We start from the raw sequence: 17,760 nt of genomic DNA, 5'->3' as shown, positions 1-17,760 counted from the left end.
CAAATTCTTCTGCTAGTTGGGGTTTAGTCTACTTCTGTATCCTTCCCTTCAAGGCTCAGGGGTCCAAGATTATCTTCTGTGTCTGTGTCAACTGGTTTACCTTTTCTTTGTTGGAAGAGGGTCTGTGCAGTCCTTCTGCCTAGTCCGCCATCTTGCGGGAACTCCCCATATGCCACTTCTTGAAATAGTTGGGCATCGACCAATTTTTTTTTTATAAAGTGACTCTGCGTATTTCTTCCATCGTTTTTTGATGCTTCCTGAATCGTTCAATGTTTTACTCAAAGAATCCTTCAATGTTGCAATTTGAGTCTTGAATTTTTTTTCATCCATTCTTTCAGCTTGAGAAACACAGACTATGTTCTTCTCTTTTGATTTTTCAGTTCCATGTCTTTGCACATTTCACTGTATTGCTTTACTGTTTTCTCGTACTGCTGTTTGAAATCTTCTGTTCAGATCTTTTATTTCATTATTTCTTCCTTTTGCTTTAGCTATTCTCTATTCAAGACCAAGTTTCAGGGTCTCTTTCAACATCCATTTTGGTCTTTTCTTCCTCTCCTGTCTTTTAAATGACCTCAGCTTAGTTCATACATGATGTTATTGATGCCATCCTACAACTTGTCTGGTCTTTGGTCATTGGTGGTCAATGCATCAAATCTATTCTTCCAATGATCTCTGAATTCAGGTGGGATATAAAAAAGGTCATATTTTGGCTCTCACAGACTGTTTTAATTTTCTTCAATTTTAACTTGAAAGTGCATATGAGCAATTGATAGTCTGTTCCACAGTCAGCTCCTGGCCTTATTCTGACTGATAATACTGAGTTTCTCCATCATCTTTTCTCATAGAGGTAGCCAATGATACATGGGTATTCCATCTGGCAAAGTCCACATGTATAGTTTCCATTTATGTTGTTGAAGAAAGTTATTTGCAATGAGTAAGTCATTGGTCTTGTAAAATTCTATCCTTCAATCTCCAGCATTTTTACAACCAAGGCCATATTTTCAACTACCAATGCTTTTTCTTTGTTTCCAACTTTCACATTCCAATCACCAGTAATTATCAATACTTCCTGATTTCGTGTTTGGTCAATTTCAGAGAGCAGAACCTGGTAAAAATCTTCTATTTCTTCATCTTTGTCTTTAGTGGTTGATGCATAAAATAATCGTGTTAATTGATCTTCTTTGTAGGTATGTATATATTACCCTATCACTGAAAGCATTGTACTTCAGAGTACATTTTTAAATACTCTTTTTGATGATGAGTGTGATGTCATTCCTTTCAATTTGTCATTTCCAGCATAGTAGAGCATATGATTGTCTGATTCAAAATGACCAATGCCAGTACATTTCAGGTCGCTAATACCTAGGCTAGGAGCTCTGGTAGCATAGTGCTTAAGGCACTTGACTGCTAATCAGAAGGATGGAGGTTCAAACCCACCAGCCACTCCTTGGAAGGAAGATGGGGCAATCTACTTTCATCTTTATATTGCCTCGGAAACCCAAGCAGGGATCACTATGAGTTGGGTCTGACTCCACAGCACATAAAAACAACAGCAATACCTAGGCTATCAATCATTATGTATACCTTTCATTTTTGACAGCTTCCAAGCTTCCTAGATTCATACTTCACACATTCCATGTTCTAATTATTTATGAATGTTTGCAGCTGTTTCTTCCCATTTTTGAGTCATGCCATATCAGCAAATGAAGGTCTAAAAAGTTTATTCCACCCACATCATTAAAGTTCACTCTATTTTGAAGAGATAGCTCTTTCCCAGTCATATTTTGAGTGCCTTCCAACCTGAGGGGCACATCTTCCACCACTATATCAGACAATGTTTCGTGGCTATTTTCCAATAATATATTAGACTGCTATTCATAAGGCTTGCAGTGACCAATTTTTTCCAGAAGTGGATGTCCCTATCCTTCTTCCCAGTCTGTTTTACCAGTCATCTGTCAGTTTCTCATGTTGTGGTGGCTTGCATGTTACTGTGAGGCTGAAAGCTATACCTTTGGTATTTCAAACACTAACAAGGTCACCCATGGTTGGTCTAAGACAGACTGGGAAGAAGGATGGGGCTTCCAACTACTGTGTTTGGTTTGTGTTAAATGCACTGGTATCTAGTCAATCCATGGTACAGTGAGACCTTCATGTAACAACATCTTATTGATTATCGCATACCAGCCAATGTGCTAGGTCCACACAAAGATAAAAAATACCATCCTTATGAAAATTATGATATTGTTGAAAGATATTTAGTTGAATAAAATGGAGTGAAGTAATAATAATAAAGTTAAGCATGGGAATTATGGGATATAAAGATAGAGTATTTAATCATCAGTTTTATCTCAATCTGGTACTTCATTTCTTAAATAGTTAACTAATCCACAAGTACATGTATATCAAATAAAAATGAGCTTTGGTTAAGAGTTTCTAGTGTGAATGCTTATGACTTTAATGAAGAAATGATGATTGATTGATTCAATAAGTGATATTGGTCCTCTACAAATTTATGTTGATATTAAATTTCTTTTATTTGACATGATTTTTTTTTTTTTGCCCAAGTTTGAAAGTATTTACCTTAGAAAATGCCAAGGAATTACTTATAAATTATCTGCATTTAAAAACACATAAAATATAAGGTGTAATAATATCCTGCCAGGTGACATTATTTTAAATTGATTACATTCCAGAAACATAGCTATATTATGTGAAATTACTCAGACCCTTGAGTGATCAGTTCCATTACAAAGAAATACAGAAAAGTCACTCAATTTAAGGGTAAGTATAGTGATACATGTATTGTTGAGTTCCTAACTATGTTGTCATTTTTACAAAATATTTTTATTTCTGGAATAAAGATTATAGACAGATAGTAGAAACTTTTAATTCTCTTGGAATCCAGATTTCTGGGTCCATGGAATTGGGGTGACCTACTCAGATCATTTTCCCTTATGTGTCCTTTTGAACCTTAAGCATTGAAGAAACTGGTTTCTGAGAAGTCATTTTTGAGTCAAACAATGGTCTATATAAACTAGTAAGACTATTTTGCTCTGGACATTGTGCTTTTGAAGAATTTAGTTAATTTCAGAAATGGAGACTCAGTGTTCAGACTGGGAGTTATGTTTTAGGGTAAATCAGTAATTATTTTGATAGTTCTTCAAGACAAAGCTGTCTGTAATTCTTTCTGACCACAAATTATCAGTTCTGTTCTGGCTATTTTGCCATGGCAATGTTGATGAGGTTTGATGTAAGAATTTTGAAAGTTCTTCTTATCTTCATATCATGCTTAGTAAAGTAGAGGGTCAGCAAGGAAAGGGAAGACCTCAACAAGATGGACTAACACAGTAGCTGCAACAATGGATTCAATCATAGCAAAGATTGGGAGGATGATTTAGGACCATGCAGTGTTTCATTCTGTTGTACACAGGGTTGCTATTCATCATAGGCAACTTGATGGTGCCTAACAACCACAAATCAAAACTTTACTTTGATTTACGAATCATGTTCTAAGTTGGACTGATAAAGACTGGATGAACCCACAAGACTATCACTGTAAGACCCTTTCAATCTGGAATCGAAGCAACTCCTGGAGGTCACCTTTCAGCCAAGAAATAGATTGGCTTATTAAATAAACAATAACACCTTTGAGGATGTTTTTATTAGAACAATCAACTATATGACACTAAGTGGGCAACATATGCCCAAAAGAAAAGAAAAGAAGGCAAGGACAGGCAGGGAAACTGGACAGATGGAAATGGTTAGATCAGAGTGGGAAAGAGTGCTGACATAACGTGACACATAGCAACCAATGTTACAGAACAATTTGTGTATGAATTGTTGAATAAGAAACTAATTTGATGTGTAAATTTTCACTTAAAACACAATAACATGTTCAAAAAATGCATAAGACAAGTAAAAATAATATATTACAATTGTTCCACGACTTATAAAATAAACAATATTAGAGAAATCTCAAACTGATAATGTATTTCTTTTCTATATGACCTGAGAAAGATATAACCTTTTATCACTGTTTAAAATTGCAATCACTATTACTGCCTGCCCCCCAGCAAACCATATCGCTTTTCTCTGCTTTACTTTTTTTTTTTTAACATTTTAATATGCCAGTTATTTGCTTTTTTAATTATTCGAACATATTTTCCTACTACAATAAAAACCCTATGAGATTTTATCTTTTCTCTTTTTTTAACTGTTGTAAATAAGTGCCTATAAAAGTGGCTGGCACATGTATGTCCAATAAATTATTTTGACTCAGTAAATAAATCATGCTTTTTATCTCTGATCTCTCACAGTTTCCTTTACTTTATTTGTTGAAAATATTCTTTCAATAAAAATAGTGCAAATGGTTAATCTTGCTTCTATTAATCTACATGTTTGGTGCTTTGAATCCATCCAAAGACTCCAGGAAAAAAATGTCCTGGCAATTTACTTCCAAAAAAATCAGTCATTGAAATCTTACAGAGCACAGTCCAATTCTGAAACACATGATGTTACCATAAGTCAGAATCTACTCTATTGGAGTTGTTTCTATGATTTCAATAAAGACAGTCCCCTCACAAAAATCATAGCTTTCTTTATCTTATGGTGTTTATCTGTGAATCTAGCCTTCTGTGTTGCTCTACTATTGTTCTTTTACTTTCTATTTTATTAATTGATGGCATTATTTTTATTATTTCCTCATATCTACTTTTATTTATTTTTTTTTAATTTCAGTTATTAGCTTAATTTTCAGTGTTTCTGATGTTAAATTGTTTTTTATCTGAAAGTTTCTCTATTTGTTCTGTCCCCCTGAGAAATATTTTGTAATTTACTTTTTTTTTATTTCAAGAATAGCTATATTTTCATATTTAAAGGACCTCTGGTGGAGGAGTGATAAAGCACTTGACTGCTAACCAGAAGGTCAGGTGTTCAAACCCACCAGCTGCTGCTGTGGGAAGATTGGGCAATCTACTTCTATAAAGATTTACAGCTTCAGAAACCTAAATGGGGCTCCCTATGAGTTGAAAATCACTCAATGGCAGTGAGGTATTTTTTCATATTTAAGTTTTAATGCATTATTGTACAGAACACAAAGGATTGTAATTATAATATTTATTTAGTGCTTTTACTTAACAAGCATACAGGGTCTACTGATTTCATAAATCATCACTATGAAATATGAAAATAGATTCAATGAATCTATTGCTAAGGAAACTAGTATTTCTAAAGTTAAGGAACTAGTATGCAAAAAGACTGGAATTTTAATCCAGTTGATCTTACAAAAAATTGGGACTAATTTTTTTCTTTAGAGTACACTGAATAATTTGTCATACTTTCCCATTGCTATAGAGAAAACATTATTTGGAGATACATTCTCTAATGTGCAGCAGTGTAACATAGTTACTTTAAACAGTCATATTTCTAATCTTAAACTCTATATTTATAAATGATCCCCTGTTTCATGTCCTTTTAACATTCATAGGAAAGAGACCAAGAATCTATATTTTTAGAATCCAACACTGTATTGCACTTACTGTGAATTGTGGTTATTAAAATTACTTAAAGCCTGAGAAAGTTTTTATTTATAAAACTACAATTGTTTTTAACTTTATATCTGTTCAAGTATAATAAGTACACATCAAAAGATTTGGGTATATTAAAATGATATATTTTTAGGTTAATTAAGCATGATCTTTTAGAGAAAGAACTTATTTTCAAGGTCATTTCTGTATTATTATGTGGAGATATTAATATCAGCATCTTATTTGTTCTGTGAGGACTGAAAGTATTAAAGCTAAATAACCTAAGTAGAATAGTTTACCACTTTGGTAAGATTTTGGTCCATAGGTTCTCTGAAATTTTAGAAGGGAAATTGTTACGCTGTAATGAAATGTACATTTTAGTTTATGGTCCAGGATTTAGATTTACTGTGTGACTTTTCTAATCATTAGATTACCTTAGGCATAATCTCTTCCAGTTTTAATTACTCATAAGTAAAATTTCTAAGTTTCATTAAAATGAAAAATTTTATCTAAGTATAAAAATGAGAGAAATTCATTGAAGCAAAAGAACTGCATTAGTGAGCTGAAATGGACTGATGTTGGCAACTTCAGTCAGACAGTCAGATGGTCTACTGAGCTGGGAATGGGAAATTTAAGAGGGATGGCATTGCATTCGTCATCAAAAGAACTTTCAAGATCTATCTTGAAGTAGAATACTTCCAGTGATAGGGTAATATCTATATGCCCACCAGGAAGACCAGTTAATACCATTATTATTAAAATTGATGCACCAGTCACTGAAGCCAAAGATGAAGAAATTGAAGATTTTTACCAAATACTGAAATTGTCCAAATATGCAACCAAGATGTATTAATTATTACTGGTAATTGAATACTAAAAAGAATCACCAATAGCTGGAAAATATGGCCTTGGTGATAGAAATGATGCTGGAGATTGCATGATAGAATTTTATTTGTTGTTTGTTGTTGTTATATGCCGTGGAGTTGGACCTGACTCATAGCGACCCCTCCTTGGGTTTCTGAGGCAGTATCACTATGGAAGTAGGATTGCCCAATCTTCCTTCCGAGGAGTGGCTGGTGGGTTTGAACCGCCAGCCGTCTGGTTAGCAGGCAAGTGTCTTAGCCACTATGCTACCAGAGCTCCTTACAATGACTTAGTCTTTGTAAATACTTTTTTCAACAACATAAATGGCAACTATACATGTGGACCTCACCAGATGGAATACTTAAGAATCACATCAACTATATCTGTTGAATGAGGAAATGGAGAAGCTCAATATCATCAGTTAAAACAAGACCAGGCACTGACTGAAACAGACTATCAATTATTGATACACAAGTTGAAGCTGAAGTTGAAGAAAATTGAAAAAATACCATGAGTGTCAAAATCAAGTTTAATTATGTCCCACATGACTTTACAGACCATCTGAAGAATAGATTTGACACACTGAACACCAATGACTGAAGACCAGATAAGTTGTGGATTGACATCAAGAACATCATACATGAAGAAAGCAATATGTTACTAAAAAGACAGGAAAGGAAGAAAAGACCAAAATGTATGTCAGAAGAGACCGAAACTTGCTCTTGAATAGAGAGTAGTTAAAGTGAACAGAAGAAATCATGGAACAAAAGAGCTGAAGAGAATATTTCAAAGGGGGGCTCAAGAAGACAAAGTAAAGTATTACAATGAAATGTAAAAGATATGGAAACAGAAAACCAAAAGGAATGAACACTTTAGGCATTTCTCAAGCTGAAAAAACTAATGAAAAAATTCAAGCCTTGAGTTGCAATATTGAAGTATTCTATTAACAAAATACTGAATAATGCAGGAAGCATCAAAAGAAGATGGAAGGAATACACAGAGTCACTGTATCAAAAATATGGGCTGATGTTCAACTATGTCATGAGGTAGCATACAATCAAGAACCAATGTAATTTAAGGAAGAAGTCCAAGCTGCACTAATGGAATTGGGGGAAAATAAGGCTCTAGAAATAGACAGAATCCAGATTGAGATGTTTCAACAAGCAGATGCAGTGCTGAAGGTGCTTATTTGTTTATGCCAAGAAATTTGGAAGGCAGCTACCTTGCCAATAGACTGGAAGACATGCATATTTGTGTCCCTTCCAAAGAAAGGTCATCCAACAGAATATGGACATTATCAAACAAATATCATACATAAGTAAAATTTTGCTGAAAATATTTTTTAAAAAATGATTGCAGTAGTACATTGGCAGGCAACTGCAAGAAATTCAAGTTAGATTCAGTAAAGGACATAGAATGAGGGATGTCATGGCTGATGTCAGATAGATCTTGGTTGAAAGCAATGAATACCAGAAAGATGTTTGCCTGTGTTTTATTGACTTTGCAAAGGCATTTGACTATGTGGACCATAACAAATTATAGGTAACATTGTGAAGAATAGGAATTCCAGAACACTTAATTATGCTCATGAAGAATATCTATATAGATCAAGAGACTGCCATTCAAACAGAACAAGGAAATTATGCATGGTTTAAAATCAGGAAGGGTGTGCATCAGGGTTGTATTCTTTTACCATACTCATTCAATTTGTATGCTGAGCAAATAATCTGAGAAGTTGGGCTATATGAAGAAGAATGCAGCATCAGGATTGGAGGAGAACTCATTAACAACCTGAGATATGCAGGTGACACAACCTTGCTTACTGAAATTGAAGAACCCTTGAAGTATTTACTGATGAAGATCAAAGCCTGCAGTCTTCAGTTTACATGACACTTCGACATAAAGAAAGCAAATATTCTCACAACTGGACCAATAAGCAACATCATGATTAATGGAGAAAAGATTGAAGTTGTCAAAGATTTCATTTTAATTAGATCCACAATCAGCAACCTAGGAAGCAGCAGGCAAGAAATCAGATGACATATTGCCCTAGGCAAATCTGGTGCAAAAGATCTCTCTAAAGTGTTAAAAAGCAAAGATTTCTCATAGAAGATTAAGGTGCCTATAATGTACACAATGGTATTTTCAATAGCCTCATATGCAAGTGAAAGCTAGATTGTAAATATGGAAGTCTGAAGAAGAGTTGATGCTTTTGAGTTGTGGTGTTGGTGAAGAATATTGAAAATACAATGGCCTGCCAGAAGAATGAACAAATCTGTCCTGGAAAGAGTGCAGCCAGAATGCTCTTTGGAAGCAAGAATGGTCTGGCTTCATCTCACAAACTTTGGTCATATTGTCAGAAAGGACCTTTCGCTTGAGAAAGATATTGTGCTTGGTTATGTAGAAGGTCAATGAAAATGGGGAAGGCCTTCAACACGATGGGTAGACACGGTGGCTGCAAAGAAAAGCTCAAACATAATAAAGATTGTGAGGATGGTGCAGATGAGGCAGAGTTTCGTTCTGTTGTACATAGGGTTGCTGTGAGTGGGAGCCAACCCTGTGGACCTAATAACAACAAAAACCCAAAGCTCACAAGTTGGGAGATTTGTATAGAAAATAAATACATGTACGGCTCACTTGTCAACTATCTCATTATCTAACATTTTGCTTTTACAACAATAGCAAAAAATCTACTATTTGACTATTTTAGGCATTAACAACATAAGTCTGACAGTAACAAGACTAGGTACTAGATAAGAATAATGCTGGCTGTGATGGTGAAGATTGTGTGTCAGCCTGGCTGGGCCATGCTTCTCTGTGGTTTGACAGTTATGTATTAATGTAATTTAGCTGTTACATAATGATGAAGTTTTCCTCCATTTTGTATCTGCTGTGGTTATCTTTCATTTTTGTATAATGCAGTTTTTCCCATAATAACTTTGTCTTTGGAAATTAACCATGTCAAATAAGTGAGAAGTGGATGCATATGTCTAAGAAGCATCTTTGTCTTAGGTTATAAGAAGCTTGCTATTAATAGAAAGAATGTGACAATAATTGTTATTGCAAATAATTGTTCTGTATATAGAATACCATTGAAGAATTTAACCATAATAAAAGCTACTTTTTCACATTTAAACAAAATCATGAAGAAGAGTGCAAAAGATAAAAAAAAAAAAGATTGCAGGAACATGGTGGCTCCATGGCAGAATTCTCACCTTTCACATGGAAAACCAAGGTTTTGATTCCCAGCCAATGCACCTTATTCCCAGCCGCAACCTGTCTGTCAGTAAAGGCTCATGTGTTGTTATGATGCTAAACAGGTTTCATTGGATGTTCCAGACCAAAATAGACTAGGAAGAAAGGTCTGGCTGATTACTACGAAAAAATAGCCAGCGAAAACCCTCTGTATTACAATCTTGGATCTGCAACCTGTTAAGGGGATTGTGCAGGATGAGACAGCATTTCCTTCATTTTGCATGGGTTATCATAAGTCAGCAGCTTCTCAGAAAGTAATTAACAACAGTAACATTTTTATAGAAACCTCACTGTGACTAGGGAACACTTCCTCCCAAAGTAAGTTTCAAATATCAAAATTCATGTCAATGAGGGTCCTAAGATATTTCCTTCATGTGGATATTCTAAATGTAAAAGTACTCTTAATTTATTAATAGTAACAGTATTACTGATTTAATAATATATACATAAAACCAGCAAATATAAACAAGTCACTGACTTTATGAAGCCTAACTTTGCCAATATGTTAGAAATATTCTATGCACCCTTCTTCTATCATTCCCCAAATTTATCACTGTTCCTTTTCTGTCTAAATTCTTCTGTAGTTTTATTTATATTTTCAATATTTACTGCAAATATTGTTTATTTTCATCTTTATGTAATTCACATAATGGTATAATTAACATATGATTTTTGTATGACTAATACTTTTCCCTTAACATTATATTTTTGGGGTTCAACCACTAGTGCATGAAACCATAAGTTATTTATGTCCTTTGCTGTATATTATTCCAATGTATAAATACACTATTTATTTACCCACTGTAATCTTGAAGAAAACATATGTTGCTTATAATTCTATGCTATTTCTAAGAAACTTATTTAAGCATATCTTAATATGAGACAGGAGTTCTGGTAGCATAGCGCCTAAGACACTTGACTGCTGACCAGAAGGCTGGCAGTTCAAACCCACCAGCCACTCCTCAGAAGGAAGGTTGGGCAATCTACTTCCATAGTGATACAGCCTCAGAGACCCAAGGAGGGGTCACCATGAGTCAGGCCCAACTCCATGGTGCATAACAACAACAACATAATATGAGACGTGTTCATTCTAGAATTTTTCTATCATATATTCCTAGGAGTGAAATTGCCAGGTCATCGTGTATAGATCTGTTTAAGTTTCAACCACAATGTTTTCTGAAGTTTTAACTAGTTTCCACAGACTACCAATAACATATGACCATTGTTCCATATAACTACTTTACAAAACCACATCTGTTTTTTAAAGTCTATATTCACACACAGACTGCAGAATGGAGTACATCTCAATATAAAGAAAATAAAAATCCTCACAACTGGACCTATAAGCAGCATTACGATAAATGGAGAAAAGATTGAAATTGTCAAAGACTTCACATTACTTGGTTCTACAATCTTCGCCAACGAAAGCAGCAGTTAGGACATCAGATGACATATAGCACCAGGCTAATCGGCTGTAAAGGACCTCTTTCAAGTTCTGAAGAGCAAAAATATCTCCTTCAGGACTAAGGTGCACCTGACAGAAGCCATGTATTTTCAATCACCTCATATGCTTGTGAGAGCTGGACAATGAGTAATGAAGATGGAAGAAGAGTTCATGCTTTTGAGCTGTGGTGCTGGCAAAGAATGCTGAAAGTACCGTGGACTGCTGAAAGAACTAACAGGTCTGTACTGGAGGAAGTGCAGCCAGAATGCTCATTGGAGGTGAAAATGGCCAGACTTTGTCTCATCGACTTTGTTCATGTTGTCAGAAGGGACCATTCCCTGGAGAAAGATGTCATGCTTGGTAAGGTAGAGGGTGGACGAAAGAGGAGAAGGCCCTCAATGAGATGGATTGACATGGTGGTGGCTGCGATGGGCTCAAGTGTAGCAAGAGTTATGGAGCTGGCTAAGGACTGGGCGGTGTTTCATTTTGCTGTGGGTCACTATGAGTTGGAGATGACTCGATGGCCCCTAACAACAACAACAACATATTCACACTAAGATTCTTTGGTTCTCAGGGAAGTGTAGTGGTAGTAAAGTGAGAGCAGAAATAATAAAACAGGAAGCATAAAATTACTTTGCTTGTTTACCTCTTATTTTTTGGATTTGATTTGTGATGTTATTCTTTATAATTGCTAGTTAAGAAAAAAAAAGAAATATTACAGAAAAGCTTATTAACTACAAAGAGAATAAAATCAGTTATTCAGAAACAAACTACTAAACTGAAGTAAGGGCAGCAGCAGATGTACAAACCATTTTTAGCATTTACAAAATGGTAAAAATAGTCAATTTACAAAAATGGATTGTAAATCAGGAAACCCATCCCCAAACTTACATGTGTATATATCAAAATTTACTGAATTAAACATTTTATGATTGATATTTCAAATAGAGTTGTTGTTACTGCTCTTGTCAGGTGCCATCAACTTGGTGCTGACTCATAGAGACCCTACTTACAACAGAACAAAGCACAGTCTGGTCATGTGCATAATAATTTGTATACAATTCTTAATGTTCCCAAGGATGTTGTTGTTGTTATGTGCCATCAAGTAGGACACGACTCATAGCGACCTTGGGTTTCTGAGGCAGTATCACTACGGAAGTAGATTGTCCCATCTTCCTTCTGAGGAGTGGCTGGTCGGTTTGAACCGCCAGCCTTCTGGTTAGCAGTTAAATGCCTTAGGCACTATGGTACCAGAGCTCCTCCTCCCAATGATACATAGTCTTTATTATACTTTTATTCTAATTGAGAAATTAAAAACAACTGTGCTTGATAATTTAGATGGGATGGCTTTGAAATTTTTTCTTAATAGATTATTTTATGATGATGTAAAATTAATAGCAATCCTTGGAAGTATGTACAGCAAACAAAAGCTTAATTTCTCTAGTATCTGTCCCCTTTTACTCTTCCTAACGTTGTTGTTGCTAGTTGACATGAGTCAGCTCCCACTCATGGAGACCCCATGTGTGCAGTGTAGAACTACTCCAAGGGGTTTTCAAGACTGTGACCTTTTGACAATGTTCACTATGTTGCCCCGAGATGAGAATTCAGTGGAATATTAGCATTTTATTTGTTTATTTTTTTCCTTTCTCATTGCAATATTCCTATTATCATTCAATGGACATTTGATAATATCTGACTGAATTGCTTCCCAGAATTCTGGGAAACTAAAGCCACTCAACATAGAAAATATTGCAGACCATAGCAATTTGTCAGAAATGAACATATATACAAATTCATATAAATCAGAAAACATAGGACAAATAACATTCAATTCCAGGACTTTTAGGACCCATCAGGAAGCTGGAATTTGTCATTTTTTCTGCTTAGAGTAAGGGAGCAGGAAGCCGACAGCTGTTGGATGCTATCTGGAGAGTATAAGAGGTTAATTTTTCCGAGATAAACATACTATTCAGAACGTTGAGCCACTACTTGAAAACAAAGAACTTCTGTAATGATCCCCTTTTCTGAAGTATGAGTTAAGTCCTTTCTGAAGGAAATTATACATGATCCTCTGGCTATTCAGTCATTATTGTTTGTTTGAATTGGATTTGCAACAAAAATATCACTGTGAGCCACAAGAAAGTAAGTTAGTAGGACGTTTTTCTCATCTCACCAATAACCTGGTAGGCAATCTTAAGTTGCCTCTTTCCTCCATTCCGTTTTCCATTTTTTTTTTCCACTAATATCATATCCTGTGAGTGTTTCTTTTCCAAAATAAATTTTACATTTTTGGTTTCTCTTCATCTCCATAAACCCTGCCCTAGAAAAGACACTATTATCCAGGTTTTGGCAATAGGCATGTATATTCTTTTTCCATTGTTATGTGCCACGTAGGAGCTCTGGTAGCTTAGTGCCTAAAGCACTTGACTGCTAACCAGGAGGCTGGTGGCTCAAAGCAACCAGCCACTCCTTGGAAGGAAGGTTGGGCAATCTACTTCCATAGTGACTGTTGGACCCGAATTTGGAAAAGGAGTGTCGGCGCGAGGAACGTGACACTGACACCGCAATGCAAAAGCAAAGGAAAAGTTTATTTCCAAGCCCGAGCTGGGGTCTCTGCTTACACCAGTGCAACGGCTTCGGCAAAAAAGACTCCCGGCTCTTCCTGTTTTACACCTTTATAAGATTTTTAAGGGGCAGTTCCACAAGGTAGGGCTGAACATCAATGATTGGTGCAGGGGACAAGCTCTGCTGTTTGGCGGCGACTGATAGGTGCAAGCTCTGGACTTTCCAGATTCTGTTGGGGAAAGGGTCCTCCCTTGGGACTTTCCAGAATCTGTCCTCTCTGATTGGTGCTTAAGAACTCATGATTTCTTATAACTGAGTATATTCTGGTAAACTTAAACTTAAGCTAGAGGAAGTGACACTTAGGCCTAGTAATACATTGAGCCTTACCTAAATTAATAGCACTAAACCAGTTAAGCTAGAAACTTAAGCTAGTTATTAAGTTATTTGAGTAAATATGATTGCTGTTTAACTTACATATGCGTTTCTGCAGTTTCTAAGTGGTCAATAAAACAAATTTCAATACTTAAGATTTTTCTATTAAGCTTGTTATATACTCTAAGTAATAAGCTGGATATTTAAGTAACAAACTAAGACTACTATGTTTCTAACTTAAGTAACAAACTAAGACTACTATGTTTCTAACTTATGTAACAAACTAAGACTATTATGTTTCCAACTTATTCCCTTACAGTGACACTGCCTCGAAAACCCAAGGAGGGGTCACTATGAGTCGGTCTGACTCAGAGGTAAACAACAAGGTGCCACATACCCGTTCTCCAGACTTTAGGCCACTCCCCATACCCAACCCGTTTCAGGACCTTATCTAGATGCCTATTCTGATTAGAATTAAAGCTAAAGCTTGATGTAAGTTTGTAAGACTCGACCAATCTCCTTTTGTCCAACTTACTCAATTTTCTTTCTTTTTCAACCACTGCCCGTGGTATTCATAAGGAGCTCTGTTGGCTCAGTGAGTAAGGCGTTTGGTTGCTAACGACAAGGTCAGTGGTTCAAACGCATCAGCTGCTCTGTGGGAGGAAGAGGAGGCAATCTACTTTTATAAAGATTTCCGGCCTTGAAAACTCCCTGAGAGTCGCTATGAATCAGAATCAACACAATCACAATGGCTTTTTTTTTTTTTTTTTAATTCATTGTGTTGTAACCATACTTGTCTCTTTTCTGCACTCAGGATTTTCCCCATTCCTGTATTTTTTGCTTGCTATCCCCTTTGCTTGAGATTTTTCCCAAGACTAGATCCCTCTCATCCTTTATATCTCAATTGTTGTTGTTGTTGTTGTTTGCCGTTGAGTCGGCATAAATGCCAATTCATCAGAGAAGCCTCTTCTGATCAACTTTATCAAAAAGAAACCTAATTTTGCAAACCAGGTACTCTCTAGCTCATTATTCCTTTAGCAGCACTCTTCTAGTAAATAACTATGTTTAATTATCTGACTACATATTTATGGTCTGTTAATCTCAGCAGAATAATCCCAATAAAACATCAAGATAGTAAGAACTTGTTCAGTATTGTTTTCCTAGTAGTTGGGCCTCAGAATGTGTTCAACTCATACTTGATTAAAAATATTCTAATGCCATTATTCAAATTTGAAATATGTATTAGTGTGAGAAGACAAAGAGAGTTGTAGTGACCTGTGCTGCCAGGGTTTCTTTTCTGAGAACCTCATATCACTATTCAGAGAAGGGAACCTCTAATGACCATGTATCTTCCAAATTACACTTCCCTCTCAATTGTACTAGATTAGATAAGGGGATAACACTTTACTCAGGCTGGGCTAAATAGTTTTTATCTTCATTGAGAATTTGTGGGAAGAAATAAGGGATGTAGAATCAGGATCCAAGTTACATTAATGATGAAACTTCAAAATTATGCATGATAGTGTCCTGTTACAAATATAACAGAAACTTGTTTCGTTTCTCAAGTGTTTCTATTTTTCTTTAGTTCGTGTGTGACTTTCTTTAGTTTGTGTGTACAAACACTACAAACTAGTGTTTGTAAGGATCGTGTGTACTATCCCTATACACACACTTTTAAGATTTTTCTTTTTCTGTTAGTTCAAGTGAACTTATTTTACTCTTAAATAAAATGGTCCTATACAACGTCAATATATGAAGAACATTTAAGAGTAAAAAATATACTAAATCACACAAAAAGGGCATGTCTTAATATTTAAAATCATTTAATATTGCTTTGAATATATCAAGTTAAATATGAGTAAAAGTATTAAAGAAGATAAACTGAATAAACTGATGTTGTTGTTGTTGTTATGTGCCGTCCAGTCGACCCCGACTCATAGCGACCCCTCCTGGGTTTCCGAGGCAGTATCACTACGGAAGTAGGATTGCCCAACCTTCCTTCCGAGGAGTGGCTGGTGGGTTTGAACCGCCAGCCTTCTGGTTAGCAGTCAAGTGCTTTAGCCACTATGCTACCAGAGCTCCTGAATAAACTGATACATTAAGTTAGAATATTTCCAATGGAATATAGATAAATGAATAAACTGATACATTTATCTATATTCCATTGGAAATATTCTAACTTGTCTCTTAGTTTGATGCCAGTTTATTTTTGAAAAAATTTTTTTATTAATCATTTAAAAATACTATCAACTTTATTTCACTGGAAGTTCAATCTAAAGAAGCTGGAAAATTAAAAAAAAGACAGACTGAGGAAAATTAGATTAACTTGTACAAATATAGGTTAAGGTGTCTACGGCACTATAATGGGAAACCAATTACATGATAAAGAAACATTTAGAAAACAGTGATGTAAAAATTCTCTCTTAAGAATAATATTTAATAGGGTGTTTTATACCCAAGCATATCATGTATAATATTATATGTTACAGCCATTAGTGGAAGGAATAAAAAGAGAAGTAATATTAGGAAGAGAAAACATAAAGGTTATTTTTATCAAATGGTCAAATAATGATAGTGGAAGAAGTCCTGGTGGTATGAGGATTAAGTGCTCCATTGCTAACCAAAAGATTGGATGTTCCAACCGACTTGGCTTCTACATTTTTCTATATGGGAGCAAACTGCCCATGGGAGTCCTAGTTCTCGACTACTCTATTTTGTGAATCTTATTTTCCCCATCAAAGTGGTCTGCTCCATTCTAGTAATGCTTAAACTGGGATTGTTTATGACTTCAGTTAGCAAAACATAAACTCTAACATTAACTGATATCCTCCAATATAATCTTCATCAATGGTAAAGTCTAATCAAAGGATGATTAAGTCAACAGTCAATATCTGAACTATGCTGGCTATGCTCAATACCAAAGAAGAGTAGACTAGCGATCTTCTAGGTATTTGGGGCATCATGGAGCTCTGGCATTAATAAGCTGTCAGACCCTTAGAGGTTGAAATCTTTTGTAGAAGTGATTTCATAGGTGAGACTGTTGTAGATTGGTTAGCACTTAAGACATTGTTTCTGTTGTGAATCCATTGCTGATTGATTAATGTTTAGAAGGGAGAGTCTAACATTAATTGGTTGGTTGCAAATAGTAGTTCTTGAGGTCAGATCCTTGATATATTCAAAGAGTATTAAACTGTTCTGCTGACTCTTTAGTACCATGGCTAAAGAACCATCAGCCTTTTTCTGAATTTTTGGGTACTTTTATATTTATAACTCAGGTACTATTTTGGTCTCCCATTTATCTTTGTTCTTTTTCTTATTTTGTCAGTTTGATAAGAACCTGGGACAGGAAGAGGGGTGCTATTTATTGGACTCATGTATATCACTAACAAGCTCTGTTGATGTAATTTAAATGATTTCCAAGTAACAAACAGTGAAGGCTTGAGAAAAAGTTGGGATTATGGTTAAAAGAGGAGAGGTATTTTGTTTTGTTTTGTTTTTGTTTGCGCGTGTGTGTGCTTTTGTTATACCAGGTGTCTTTTGCAAACATTCTTTTGCATTGAAATTAATCACCAGGCTTTTTGAACCATTTGTCATTTCTCACAGTTTTCCTTGAACTCTTTCTAATGGCTTTTATCTTTTTCCATTGCTCTGAGCAAAGTTAAATTGAGTCAATAGCTCTTTTAAGGTTTTGCAATTCTTTTTATTTTCCTTTCATCTTCTTTACATTTTAGTTTT

Source organism: Orycteropus afer, unplaced genomic scaffold (assembly GCF_000298275.1).
Source record: "Orycteropus afer afer isolate SDZICR_OR568_19922 unplaced genomic scaffold, OryAfe1.0 scaffold00416, whole genome shotgun sequence".
Taxonomy (NCBI): Eukaryota; Metazoa; Chordata; class Mammalia; order Tubulidentata; family Orycteropodidae; genus Orycteropus; species Orycteropus afer.
The sequence above is the reverse complement of the archived record's forward strand: the minus strand, read 5'-3'. Positions refer to the sequence as shown.